The 15,008-nt window shown below is 46.2% G+C and overlaps 1 protein-coding gene across 1 annotated transcript in view; it reads left to right on the top strand.

Moving 5' to 3' along the window:
* LOC142574424 (cytochrome P450 3A9-like) overlaps positions 1–15,008 on the top strand; it is a 421,036-nt gene that overhangs the window by 179,736 nt on the left and 226,292 nt on the right. The window lies entirely within an intron of this gene.

Genomic DNA, 15,008 nt, shown 5'->3' with positions numbered 1-15,008 from the left:
AATGCCGAATGATGTCAGTGACGGAAGCCAGGTTGTCCTTTGCGATGAGGAAATTATAGACGTCTTCGGCAATTCCTTTCAGGATGTGCCCGACTTTATCTTCCTCAGACATTCCAGAGTCCACCATCCTACACAATTTTATTACCGCCTCAATATAGGTCGTGCAGGTTTCGCCTGGCACTTGCGCACGTTGCAGTAGCGTCTGTTCCGCCCTTTTCTTTTTCGTCGCGGAGTCGCCGAATCTCTCTTTGATTTCGGAAACAAATCTTCCCCATGTTGTGAACGTTTCCTCGTTATTGTCGAACCACAGCAACGCAGTATCCGTTAGGAAGAACACGACGTTCGAAAGCTGAGAAGCGCTGTTCCACTTGTTGGCGGCACTCACCCGGTGATAATGGACGAGCCATTCCTCGACGTCTTCGTCCGATCTTCCGGCGAAGGGACGCGCATCTCTCAGTTGCAGAACGGAACTTGTCGGCGCAGCTGTTGGAATGGGCCGTTGTTCGTCTGCGTCGTGGGACATATTCAGCTCCGGTAGATACGGTGGGAGTCCAGCAATGCGACGGCTCCGTCGAAGAATTTCTGGTTCAGCCTCCGTCTTCGGGTGTCGATTACCCCGCACCTCCACCACAACTGTTACGAAGAGTTGCGAAGAAATGATTTTATTTACAGGCGATGGATGATGATCGTCGCGTGATAGTAGCGCAGCTCGGCCTCTCCAACGCTTCGTCCTCTTCGTCTTCCCTTCTTTTCTCTTGTCCGTGCCTTTTGTATCTGTTACAATATTAATGAGCTCTATCCCCACCTGTCAGGACGTGCACGTTTACGTGTATGCAGATGACATTGCATTCTTTGCTGCCGACACTGACATTAACACATTATACCAAACATTACAAAGATACATGAGCATGCTGGAAGTATGGCTTCAGACAATTTGTATGTCATTAAATGTAAACAAAAGCGCCATTTTAGTGTTCTCAGTCATGGATCCGGTTTCAATTTCAATAACTTATAAGCAAGAACCCATTCCACAGGTTGAGTCTCTGAAATATTTGGGAATCACATATAATGGAAAACTCAACTGGAGTCCACACATAGAGAGTGTAGCGGGTAAGGCACAACGTGCTTTAGGTATTCTGCGCAGAATGAGTAACCGAAAATATGGACTGCGTAGGGACTCACTGTTGATGATTTATAAAATGTATATGCGCCCCATATTGGAATTTGGGTGTGTCTTGTTCTCAGGCGGCCCTGCTTATAAAATAAAGCCTCTGGTTCTTTTGGAGCGTGAGGCCCTACGCCTGTGTCTGGGACTCCCCAGGTTTGTGGCTATTAATGTTATCTACCAAGAAGCGCGCCTTCCAACATTGCCCTGCAGATTTCGCATCTTAACTGTTCAAGCATTTCTGAAATTTTACAGCTTGCCACTTAGACGATCTGAATACGCATTCATTAATAATCCAACTTCCTTCTTCCTTGCTCATTGGCCTCGATTTCACACTCCACAGATCATATTTGTTCAAAAACAATTAGATAGCCTGAATGTGAACGTTCGAGAGGTAATTCCGTCAACCGAATCAAATCAGAATATTAAGATAGCTTTTGATGACATTTTCCCCCCAAACTCTAAGTTTCAATCTGCCACTTTTTTAAATAACCTGTTGCAAGATTACCTAGCACACGTACAAACAAATAACATAATAGCTACAGACGCTTCAGTGCACAACGAAGAGGCGGGCGTAGGCATCTTCTCGCTCCCGCTTGGCTGGTCATTCTCCTTGAGACTGCCAGACTTCACACCTGTTTTTGAAGCCGAGCTTTTAGCAATTCTTTTAGCGCTTCGGAAACTCCCGTCGAACTCAATAAGTGCGGTTATTATAACAGATTCCCTTTCGGCCTGTACTTCGCTTACGGCTTCACCCAATTCGGCACCACTAAAGACGTTTCTAACATTAGTTCCTCCACAGTTGAATTCTCTAAAACTATTATGGGTACCTGGACATTGTGGCTTACATTCAAATGAAATGGCAGACGCATTAGCGCGAGCATCCCTGAGTGGACCTATAATGCCTGTTCTTCCTTCGGTGGCTCACATAACAGCAATCAGATATAGAAAATATTCAATTCATAGAGATGTCAGTGAATCAATAACAACATGCACAGAATATCAGCACCTCAGATTTCCGTGGAAAATCCAGTGGTGTCCATCAAGACAATCAGAAGTAGCGATCACGAGATTACGCTGCCGTGTCCCTCCATTAAAACTATATTTACACAGGACTGGTCTGACGCTATCGCCTCTGTGTCCATACTGCCAAGAAACAGAATCTCTAGATCATTATTTTTTGGTATGTCGACGATACAAATTGTTAAGAAAAAGACATCTAGAACTTCCGTTCGCAAAATTAGGGTTAAAAGTTATCACCAGAAATCATACTATCTTTCGGTGCGTCAGTTATAGGGGTCAGCCACAGGGACGTATTTGATGCCGTTTGCAGTTACATACAGTCAACAAAACGAATAACTTTTTAACTTTTGTCTTGTATTTTTTTATGTCTTCTTATCTCTCTTTCATTATATTTTTTTTTCTCATCGAATAAGTTGCACTTCAAAAGAATAGGTGAACGTTTCAGCACGCAATTCTTGGCCAATCCCCCAGTGTGGGTATGAGCCATAACTTGAGGCCATCATCATCATCATCATCATCATCATCATCATCATCATCATCATCATCATCATCATCATCATCACCTGGCTAACAAGGCGCTGAACCAACGACGTTGAGATTGAAGAATTGAAGAGAAGGAGGACACCGGTGGCTCTGCACCAGCCGGGTTTGATCCTCCACCCTCGCGGCCGTGCGCCGTGGTCGCCAGCAAGCTTGGTCCGAGGACAACGGCCCTGTCCTATGCTACGGGGACAACCTCGCCCTCACCAACGACAACGCTCGACAAGCCAGGCCTATTCTACGGATACAACCCTTAGCAGAGATGCCAGTAGTCCACCGAGCAATGCGGAAGAACTGCACCGACTCAGACATGCAAGCGCCACACCGCACGTGACTTTTTAGGACGTTGTGAGAACTTGTGAAGCGATTTAAGAACTCGGCAAAGATATTAGTGTAAAGGAGAGAGGTCAAACTCAGTGTAACCATTGTTGCGGAGGAGGGGGAGGAGGGAAGAGAAAAGTAGACGGCAGGGAGGTTAACCAGAATAACGTCCGGTTGGCTATCCTACACCGGGGGAATGGGAAAGGGGAAAACAAAGATCACAGGGAATGAGAGGAGGGAAGGAAAGAAGGAAATTGCGGCGAGTTCACTGACGCGTCAGGTCTTACAGAAATTGCATTAAAAGTCATAGATGGTCGCACAAACCCGTCGTCCTTAAGAAACACAACATTGTTGCGTACGTATGTAAATTTCACTAGAACTCATCGGTGTGATACATTATAAATGTCTGCTGTGTCGGTCCAGATTCATGTCGCGTGCGCCGGTCACCGTGACATCATAGGTAAGAGAAACTCGTATACAAAGCTCCTTAAATTCTGGACACTGCAAGGTATAGTGACATGCTAAGTATAGCAATCTGAACAATCATCAGAAATACATAAACTTAAAAAAAACTTTTCGATAGAAGTGTGAAACGAACGTTTCCAAGGAAGCCAGAAGAGTGTAGCTGTTTAGGATCGTTGTCCTTAAACCGTACCACGGGTTGTCTACTTCGTGTAGACCTACGAAAAGCTGATTCTGGTTGTGGAGTAGGACTTCACGAGTCAAAACTCGAAGATTAGCCGTATTTCTGAATATCGCTGTTCTGACTTCCTTCTTGAGCCCAGACTTGGGTCTGTATCAAAAGAAAGAAGCCCAGCAGATTATTCTGCAGAGGATGAACCTGTTTGCGGAGGTGAAACTGAAAGTAGAACAGCAGTGTGTGCAGGCGGAAAACCTGTTCCAGTACGAAATGGAAGAGAAGGTGGGAAACTATCATTAAGAATGGGGTTGTCACTGTAATGACTCCTTTAATCGAAACTCGCCGTAGAATCCTGTCCTACCGGGGTATTTCGCCGGTTTGGAAGCTTCCAACGCTTGGCATTTTCCAGCGCGGATGTATCTGGTCCTCGCATGCGGTTAATCTTTAAGAGACCTAGGTGTCTTGGACGAGGCTTTCGCAAGCCACGTACTCTGACAAGACCTCCTGGACGAAACTGAGGGAACTTCGTTGCACCACAATGGTCTACGTACGGTTTGGCATTTTCCTTTTTTGTAGCATTCGTTTTTGCATTTCCAGGCGCAACTTAGGAGGAGCAAGTTCGGAATGAATGGGAGGCATATTTGGGACATCGGGTCGAGTCCTCGGTTGAAAATTATGCAGGAGCATAGCCGTAGAAACACCTCTAATCGTATGTGGAGAAAACCTGTAGGTTCCCATGTATTCTAACACCGCAAACCTAAGGCGTCGTTGCTCCAACAAAATAACCTGCACGAATTATTTGAGGACATGTTTGAATATTTGTACCTGCAGGTAGTACAGAGGAGACCGGAAATGTTTGATGACTTTATTTTCGGAAGTTTTCAAACTGAGCGGGAACAAATTTTGGTCCCTTGCCGGACACAATGGCCCTTCTCTACTGAATAGGGAAATGAGTCAGCGGACAATAGCTTCGGTTGCGACTGAATGCATAAAAGAAACTTCAGGCCTCTCGGAATTATAATTGACCTTGATTAAGAGAAAACATGCATAATATGGAGCACAATCTAAAACACCTATTGTGTCAACGGCAAATTTTTGCCATGGTTGAAGAGTTGATTCCGAAGGTTGAAGTGGAGCAAAAGCTTTAGGAGATTAATCTGCTTGTTGACAAACAAAGCCGTTTCTCGCATGTTCTTAAACCTGTCTATCCGTGCTAGGTCACCAGTAGATTCCTCTCAGTAGTTAAGATGTGATTCTTTGTCACCTGACTTGAAGGCTGCAATTGTCGTTCTGATTTTCCAGTCGCTGGGTATGTTACGTGTGTGAAGTGATTGCGCGAACAGTAGCGATAAGAAGGCCGCGGAGACGAGCCGAGTATCTTTTAAAGCTTGGAAGAGATTTCGTCAGTACCCGACGATGATGACAGCCTACTGTTTTGGATAATACAAGCTATTCCATAGGCAGAAAATGTGGTTGATGGCAGTGGTGATATCGGATAAGCAGTTACGGCAGGTAGTGGTATGTCAAATGTTTTAGTGAAAACCGATGCAAATGTGGTGTTAATTATGTTCGCGCATTAAACGTCACTGGTATCTTATCCCTGTACGTTAGAGAGAGTGATAGTGTGTGTCTGTTGAGGATTCAGTATATTCAAAAATTGTTGGGGATTGTTGGCTAGTATTCTCGGCAGGTCTGCTCCAAAAATGTGCGTTTAGCGCTCCGAACAGATTGCAGATACGTATCCTCAGCCGCATAATACATGTTCCAGGTGTATACGCTTGGGTAGAATCTGGTTGCGCGAAATGGCCGATTTTTCTTCTGTTCAAGAGTTTTCAGTCTTGCAAAACCATAGGTTATAATGGTGAGATGAAATGTGGTGGGAATGAATTCGGTCACTAGTTCTGTCATTTTAGTTTTGAAAGTTAAGCCAGTAATTTTGAAAGATCGGCCGTGAAAGCCTGTTTCAAATCTTGGAAGAAAGCCTGCAGTTGGTTATTAATGGCTTCGTAATTACCCCTGACGTACAAGTGAACAGTCTAGTGGCAAGTTTTGCGTTGTTCCGGAACAAAGGTAAAGGTGGCCTGCAAGGCTTTGTGAACCTTAATTTCGCGGCGATATGTAAGGGATGATAAACTTTCTTGATGTTTACTTAGCATCAATTCTACAATGTTAAAAGAGTCACGTGTGACGCGTGTTGGTTCCGTGGCTGATTGGGTGAGGTTAAAATTTAAACACACATCGATGAGGTCCTTTGTTCGGAGCTACGCAGGCAGCGCTCGTTGAAACGTCGCCCTTGCTCGTACGATGACCTCATTGCTGGTTTGGTTACCATCTCCGACCAGTCGGCGTTGCTTGGTGAAGGGAAAGCGTTCGTTCGGGAGGAAATTGCACTCCAGCTCTCCTGGATATCCTTCGCTCAGCCGCTGAATCTTCAACAGCCTGCATCGAATTTTATGCCTCCGCTCCGTCGCGCGATCGAGCAGGAAATCGCCGAGGTCTTGCCAGACCAGAGCAAACATCTTCTTGCAGCTACACCACTCAGCTACGCTGAAGTCTTCGCGAACACCGAGCCACTCTATTCAAGTATGTCTCTCCATTCCGTCCACTTCGTGTCTAGTCCCAGACTGCCGCCCGCCGTGCAGTCGTGCCAGCAGCCGCCCCGTACAACGCGTCATGTGACAAGAATGGGAGCTGCCCCGGCGAGCCAGTGGCGTACTCCCGACAACCAGCCAATATGCTTTGCTTGCGTTTAATTTAGTCGTGTCGCACGTGTTTTCTATCGTGGGAAGCCGCCTAGCGCCGCACCACCCGTGACAAGCCCGTCCAACCGTCCATATTACGGTAAGTGATAACCATAGAAGAACCCTTGCTTTAGGTCCTAAGCACCGTTTTAAGCCTAACATAAAACCCGTTGACGTTTTAAGCATACCGCGCTGCATAACCAGGTTCGTCCCGGAAGAAGACCGCTCACGTTGTATTTCGGATTACATTGCTAGCATTAAAGAAACAAATTCTCATTTTAAGACGTCTGACCCTGTCCGACCGTTAGTTGATTATCTTGTGGAGCATAAACTTAGACCAGTTATATCTGACAAGGAAGGTTATTTTGTAATTATGCCAGATTACTTGTTTTCAGAAAAAGCGATTTCAGCCATAGAAAAGAATTTACAGCCAGTAAAACTCAAGCCTTCGGTAGTTAAGCAACGTGCGGTTGACCTCTTGTCAAGACATAATCTTGATAGGGTTGTCTGTAATGTCAAGAAAGCTAAATCCCTCACCTTAGAACTGTTTTTTCTCGGCCAAGACCCATAAACAAGAAATTCCTTTTCGTGCTATAGTGTCAGAGAAAGGGACGTGGCAGGTCTGTGTCGCTAGTTATCCACAGAACTGCTTAGTTTGACTAGTTTTTTCAGGCCCCTTTTGCTTACGTTATTCTCAGGCACTAGTTCAGTATTTGAGAGAGGAAAATCCTAGTGATCGTACAGCTTTTAGTATGGATATCGAAGACCTTTATTATTCTTCGCCGCATGACGGGTTGCTAACTTCCGTAAATGAGTGCATTAAAGAACAAGTGCAAGAGCCGGCTTTTATTGACAGATGCGGTGTTTCCACGGGAGCGTTTCTAGAAATTCTTTCAATGTACTTGAAGTCGGCGCTGATTGGGTGGATGTCGTTTTTCTGCAGAAATCAGGCATTTGTATTGGCTCAAAGGTTCCCTCTATTCTTAGCAATATTTACCTGAGTAAGGTTGACCAATGCTTAGAGAAAGCCTTGGGTGATAGCGTTATCAAGATATTTCGTTACCTTGATGATTACCTGATTTTCTGCAATAGGGAAGAATTCGATTCCGCTGCTACCTTAGTGAGTGAGTAATTTAAGCTTTGTGGGGGAGGATTAAAGTTTACCAAGGAATTTCCTCAGCGACGCGTAATTCAGTTTCTTGACATTTCCTTGATCTTCGAACAAAATCATGTTTGTTTGCAGTACTCCCCAAGATCTTCGAAGCCGTTGCTAAACTTTCAATCCAAGCATTCCAAAGTAGTAAAAAACGGAATTGCCGTGTCGTGCCTTAAGTCATCCCTCACCAGATCCTCCATGCACAAACTGAGCGCCAGTTTTAATGCGCAGGTCCGGCGCCTATTAGAAGCAGGGTATCCTAGTGTAGCGCTGGCTACTGTGGCTGAGCGCCTAAAGAAGTCGGTTTCGAGAGGGGCGGGCGTTATTACAGAAAGCAGTAATAGCAAAAAAAAAAGAGTAGTGGCCATTCCGTATATTCAGTGTCGCACAGGCTTAAAAAAGTTGCAAGTAGATGTGATGTTAATGTTGCTTTCACTGCTCCCAATAAGCTAGGTAAGATATTCGCTGCCGTACAGAGTAAAAAGGAGCGGGTAAAAGGCAAAAACACGAACAGATGTTTGTCCAGTGAAGCACAATAAGAACAACAGTTTAATTGACTGTCGTATGGGTGTGGTTTATAATATTCCCCTTAGCTGTGGCCAGTTCTACGTAGGGCAAACGGGACGGTGTATCAATCAGAGGCTAATGGAACATAAAAGGTCGTTAACCGGTGGATCGCCTTCTAATCTTTAGCTACATTGCCGAGATTGTAACTTCACGCCAGAGTTAGATGAATTCGCGATATTGTACAGGCATAAGAATGAAGATACGCGTCTTATGGTAGAGGCATGACATATCTATAATGGTGGAGGTGCGTGCGTGAGTCGGCCTTCGATTACTTTACATAAGGAAGAGATTAAGTGCCTTGACAGTTATCTCTCACGTAGACCTGCACGTGTACCCGACTGTCACGTGGTGTTACCATTCCTGAGCATGCGCAGATGAGTTTTGTGTCTTCTTCCTTTTTTCGCCTCAGTGCTCCCTTCAGTTGATAGTCGGCATTCGTGTTGTCCACTTCTCTACCCTTGTGTCCTGTCCGCACGCGTCACTTCTTTTTTGCATAATTGATTGATGACATGGATGTGATCCATTGTAGAGTACCCTTTCCGAAGACCTGCCTGTTCCCTTGGTTGACTGAAGTCCAGTGTTTCCCTTATTCTATTGGTGATTATCTTCGTGAATATTTTATATAATAATGGAAGTAAGCTAATGGCCTGTAATACTTCAATTGTTTAGCGTCTCCCATATTGTGGATTAGTATAATGTTTGCATTCTTCAAGTTTTCTGGGATCTTTGAAGTCGATAGACACTTCGTATAGAGAGTCGCCAGTTTCCGAAACTTTGTCTCCTCCATCTTTGATTAAATCTACCGTTATTCCATCTTATCCTGCCGATCCTCCTCGTTTCATGTCTTGCAAGGCCCTTCTGAGCTCATCGCTAGGTGGAGTTTCTGTATCGTGTTCATTACTGTTCCGAAGGGAGTTATGCTGGGTCCTCGAGTACTGTACATGTCAGTATAGAATTCTTCCGCTGCTTTTACTATAATTTGGAGATTGCTGATGATATTACCATGCTTAACGTATTGCTTCATTGAACAATTTCCTCAATTTATGTGATCGTCGTGCCCCCGCAGATGTGTTTTTTACTTCTGCCTAAAGTTTATCAGCTATACTTTCGCTCTTTCTCTGTGCAGTCGAGTGATTCTTCTTGCTACGCAAACTTCATTGTCGAGCAGTAGAATTTGGTCACCCTCAACGATACCTACAATGTCTCGGCGTGTTTGGGTGCTGACAGAAATGACAAACTCGAGCGTATCAGGATGGACAGTTAATTTTAAACACGCGCATGACCTTGTGGCTCAGAGAGCTCTCCATCGATATCGCTTTTTCTTCAGATAGCGTTATTGACGGAGACTTCAGGTGAATAATCCTGCCGTGTTGGTTAATGAAGTCAGCGGCAAGAATTCTCGCCATCAGTGGTGAAGGGCAAAGAAGGTCACATGGCATGTCTGGTCATGTACGGTAAGTCATGCACTGCTTATTGCCGCCGCTGCGTATTGGGCTTTATCAGGTGTCCTTCAGCTGTAGCGATTTTCACGCCGTTCCGTGAAGTCCGTGTCGCCGAAAAGACTTCGTTACTGACGGAGGATCTTCGGCATTTTCATAAAGAGCAACCGCACCCCAATCAGTTGCTGATTTTATATTTCGGGATATGGGCATACTAATCCGGCCGTGGGTTAGTCCAGTGTATGGTAGGCGCTGTTGCGAGAGATAGAGTCCTAGTGACGGCGACTAAGGAGGTTGCCTGGGTCTCCGCTGCATTGCGGAAATGTAGTCGGCGATGTCACTTGGCCGCTAGCGAAGCGTTCACAGCGAAGCTTCGAATGCCACTTAGCGTTATTGGAGGCGAGGACTTACGGAGTCGCCATCTGTCGGAAGCGCCCCCCTTGCGTAGTATGCGGGATCACGCGGCGCGCTCCTCATAGGTTTCGCTTACGGCACTAAGTAAAAACACCACGCGGCAGCCCTCCTGGATATTTATGTCAGTACTCTCGAAACAAGGGACTTTTTGACTGTCGACATTATAATTTTGGGCAAAATGAAAGCAGAGAACTGTTTACAGACGCTACCCCTTTACCGAATACGTACAGTGAACGCCACTGCGCGTGGTCGCCGCTATGGAGTCTCCTGAACCGGCTTCTTGCGTGAAAGGTAGGCAAGTGCTGATGGTAAACTATGTGAAATAGGTTTTTATAGTGGGTTGTCTGTATAACCAAATGGAGCATAACAAAATGAAGCCTCAATGCAGCGATCGCACGGTTTTGCAGCGGCCGACTGCGCGTCTGCATGCATGTCCACGCACAATGTTTTGCTTTTGGTCTGCGCGCGTGTTGGAACCATGCCGTGAGCTTTAGGCTGCAGGATATGAGCATTTCACAGTACACTAGCAGCCATTGTTGTGTGGACGCTATCAGAACTGTTCAAAAATAATTTCGTTATAGAGACGTCGACGCCTACGGCGAATCTGATGTGCCGTCACGACGATTCAACCTTTTCTTGTCTTCTAAATTCTTGGACATTTCAATATTATTTCTCAAGTTGCGTCGCACTGTATGTTTATCGGTCTTCTTAGTGTGCGATTTCCCTCTGCGTCTTTTTCCTATTCCAGTGCATTTATTCGTAACACAAACATGACCCTACGTCATGCCTTCTCTTATTGTGCGTCTTACCGCTCCCTTTCCGTTACAGTGAACTTCCTAGTATATAGCCTCAACAAGTTCATAGACCAAACCGTCATGACATTAGCCGGGCAGCGGGCGCGAGCGGGCGTCTCAGTGCGCGTTTTGTGCTACTCACCGAACATCGCAGTCCCGGCGCCGTAGCAGAAATCTTCCTCACGCCTGTGCTTGCTGCATACCCAAGTTGTAGTAGATGGCTATCTGCTGGTTCTAAGTTTCGCGAGCGAAGCTTCACGCAGCTCCTTGTCCTGCGGCTACGTGTGATTAAGGCGACATGGGCTCCGTTGCGCACTTACGGCACTGCAGCACTGAGCAGAAGCTTAGCATTCTGCACACCTCCAAAGGTAGCCACTACCTATTATAGTACTTTCAAATGGTGTCAAGCAGACACCCAAGGCGGTAAAGCCTCACCACTTAATCAGAACCCCGTCGCACCTGGGACTTTAAACTTTCGATTTCAGCTCGCTTCGGCGCTACTGAAACAGCCGACGCGGCCGCTGTGTACACGTGATTCCTCATGCACGTCACGCCAATGGTGGCGCCAGCTTTTGCAGTGGCGGAGCTCGCCCCCAATAGGCACTGAGGCGACACGCAACCCGCTCCACTGCAGTCGTAGCAGTACAGACGGCGGTCGAGCGCGCGCCGTAAGTCCGTCTCCCTTGAAGCATTCCGTATGTTCACAGGTGGTCGGGCTGGAGGAGATGGCGACAAAGGCTAGTAATGGAACGCGGAGTGACAGGGCGCCTAGATCGACCATGACGGCGAGCGATGGCGGCATAGGTCATCACTTCAGGCTGGGGCTGTGGTGTCGGCTTCACTTGTTCGACTACGAATGGCCATTGTATCTCCTCTCGCACGGCGTCAGCGATGAAGGCCGCCTGAGGCCGCATTTGGAATAACTTTTGTAGCTCCCGGTGCACGATTGCTCGGCTGGTCTCGTGCAAGTCGTCGGTGCCAAGCGCTTAGGCCTCATAATTTGGCTGGCCCATTTGGTGATCATTTTGTCTGCTGTGCACTTTCAGTAATTTCCCGATGATCCTGGTTTCCAGTGAAAATTCCGCGGTGGTTTTTGATTGGTTGCAAATTGGTAAGGCGAACAAATCTTGCTTCACAGCCATCATTACGAAACAACGGTTCGTTTCTTCTTGAATGTTGGGGTCAAATGAGAAAGAAGCCTGTAATCTCTTCAGTGAAGATGGCGACTTTTTCGTGAGGTAGCTGCCTTGTAAACTCTAGAAAGACTTCAGGCCGTGTTGTCCGTAACACGCTCATAAACGCCTGCAAAGACCTTTTTCAACAAAACAGGTCACAGGACGTTATGGTTGACCTTCGATTCTCGATCCTTGTGCAAGCAGATTCATCCAAAGAACAATGAGATATCATCGCTTTTCGTCGCTGTTCCAATTGTTGAATGTCGTAATACATTCGTACGTCTCCAGCAAGGTTTATGGGTTTCAAGCCAAGGATCTGCGGAAGGTCAAGATGTTGTTGCAACAGAACAGACGAAGCTAAAGCCGTCATCGTGGCTACTGACTTGGTCTTAGGTTTTCGGAACTACTCGGGTAGAATTCCGTGTACCGCGGGCAGGTCTTGAAGCCTACGGCTGCCTCAGTAGTCCTCGATGAGGTTCAATATTAATCATAATAATTACTGTATGGATATGGATATACAAGATTGTTATTCAACAGCAACAACATGATCCGCAACAGCCACATGCTAGCTGCGGATCCGCAAAATTATATAAAGAAAATTCAACAATTCAGACACCTGCACGTTCATTCCCTTTTTTTTTTGTATAAGAATCAGAAATTCTCGAAGAAAATTTGGCGGATACACTTAAGACTGCTTACGTGCTCGAATGCAAAAGCATTGTACTATTTTTGCACCTCGCGACGCCGTGAACGCACTCATGTCGCGGCGCCACCTCCTCGTCATGGACTGCACCGTAACGTGCCCATTGACGCCCGCCCTAGGCTGCACCTTTAGTGAGCCAGATGGCTGCGACGTGGCGTGAGCAATGACGCGCCCACCCTCTCAGACCGAAATTTACCAAAATTTTGTTTCAAGACCATTATTTTATTTGCAGGAACGTCCCTGAGGAATTTCACGTCAAGGCGCGCGTTTTTGATGCGTGTTTACTGTTTGCGTTGTCGGCCAATTTTGGTACCCTCTTTCGGTCACGCCGCCTACTACATCGGTTGTTCGCGTAATGGGGCATATAATATTTTAGTATTAAAAGAAAGAAAGCCAAACGAACAAAAAAGTGTCCGACGGATACGATACTCCCTAATGGGAAATTTGAGCGCAGCTCCATGCGTGTTTTCATTGCGGAATATATTGAGGTAAATAATTTGAGGCTAAAATCACCGCACCCACTGGCTATGGGCCAGTGCCGTCAGCGCCTTCGCAGGGGGAGGGGCAGCATTGGAATGGTGCCATGATAGGCGGCATCGCGGCCAGCTGTGGAAAAAGACTGCGAACGCGCGAGCAGTGGCAAGAACGCGTTCACACGGCTAGGCCGAGGATGCCGACGCTCAGCCCACAAATGGGCGCCTAAGAGTTGCCCTCTAAAAGCGATAAACAATGGTGCAGCCTGCCGCAGGAGCGAAAAGGTCATGGCCCTTCCCGCCTCGGAGGCGCATCAGCTCCCACATGCCGGGGACACAGCCACCAGTATCTAAATATATAAAGGAGTTGTTGCCAGTCACGATAGTTTGGCTTCTTGGGTGGCGATTACTTCGCGAATGTGCAGGGTTGTCCGGAACATAAATGAACATAAACAATCAAACAGCTTTACCAGATGCCACGTTGTAGTGAAGATGAAGCAGATAGAATTGAAAATTCTGAGCACCGAAACTAACTGTTTATAGGGCGAACGTGTGCCCACCGAAAGAAGGGACACCTAATGATAGTGGCGCGCAGATTAGGGGAAATATAGTACTTGGGTTAAGCGCCTGGACTTCTATATATGACTCGTGGAAGCTTCCCTCGTAATCTGTGGTGCTGGCTTACCTTCGAGAAAGTGCAATACCATTCCCGTCGAGCTTGGAATCGGATTACGCAAAGATCAGTGACACCATGGACAACTGAGAGTCAACGATAACATTCCAGTCATTGCCCGATCATGAAGGCACTTGAGCTCTGCGATAACATTAGATTGCTGGCGCCAGAAAGAGATCCACTAATGAAGAATAAACAAGTGCATTTGACAATATCTATGCTTAATGCAGATGCCATTTAGTCGTGAGCAGAACTTTTCGAATATTCAAAAATAAAAGACTTGTTACCTTCCGTTATTGCGCATGTAAAACACCTGTTGTCACACACAGCTCCTTTCGGCTTTTTGTGTGCAGCATTCCGAACATCAAATTAGCTTGAAGCCACTCTGCCGAGCTCACGCCATTTCTATTCAATGTTGTATACGGCACTTTTCGTGACCTGTTTTACTGTATATTTTAGGAATGCTCCTTTATTGGTCCATTGAGTCCACCCTACCCTCTCATCTGCTATTTTGCGGCAACTTGCCTTTATGAAGTCACAAGATACAAGAAGTGTAGTGTCCAGCCTACACGTTGCGTCTACTTCCTTACTTTCCTCTACTCTTTGTGATTTACTCTTTTGAGCAAGCACTCCAGCAAAGCCAGGCCTAACGTCCTGCTCCTGCTGGCCAGCGCAAACTCCAAGTCACTAAGAACTGCGTGTTGCTGCTTCGACAGTAAAAGACCAGGCTCAATTTACTGCGCTGTTACGTGCACCATTTTCACTAGTATCAGCCGTGGCATACCTATTGTCAGCCTACATAAAATGTTTGGTTTTCTAAAATAGCTGCTGCTTAATGAATTTTAAGCCAACGTAAGTTCGTCGTTTCTCCCGACTCTGTATACACGAGTGCCCAACGCGCACAGCCTGTGTCACCTGCTTTCCATAGCTTCAAAAGAACCGACTCCAGCTCTGCCCATTTATTGACTCCATCACGCAACAGTTTTAGCGTGCGGTCCTTTGGTTTTTCCTAACTAAGTGGTAGCTTAATTGGTAAAACAACCCTTGCGTAATGTCAAATATTTAAGTTTTGCTCTTCCTTGTGTCAAGATGCCTTATCGTCATTTTATCTCCATATTGTTTATTATTATTACAGTGAATCGAAAAATTAAAATTGGTCACATGGCTTATCGGGCTGCATCATC

The sequence above is a fragment of the Dermacentor variabilis genome, chromosome 3 (genome assembly GCF_050947875.1).
Source record: "Dermacentor variabilis isolate Ectoservices chromosome 3, ASM5094787v1, whole genome shotgun sequence".
In the NCBI taxonomy this organism is placed as follows: Eukaryota; Metazoa; Arthropoda; class Arachnida; order Ixodida; family Ixodidae; genus Dermacentor; species Dermacentor variabilis.
Note: the sequence above shows the minus strand (reverse complement) of the source record. Positions and strands in the feature narration are given on the sequence as shown.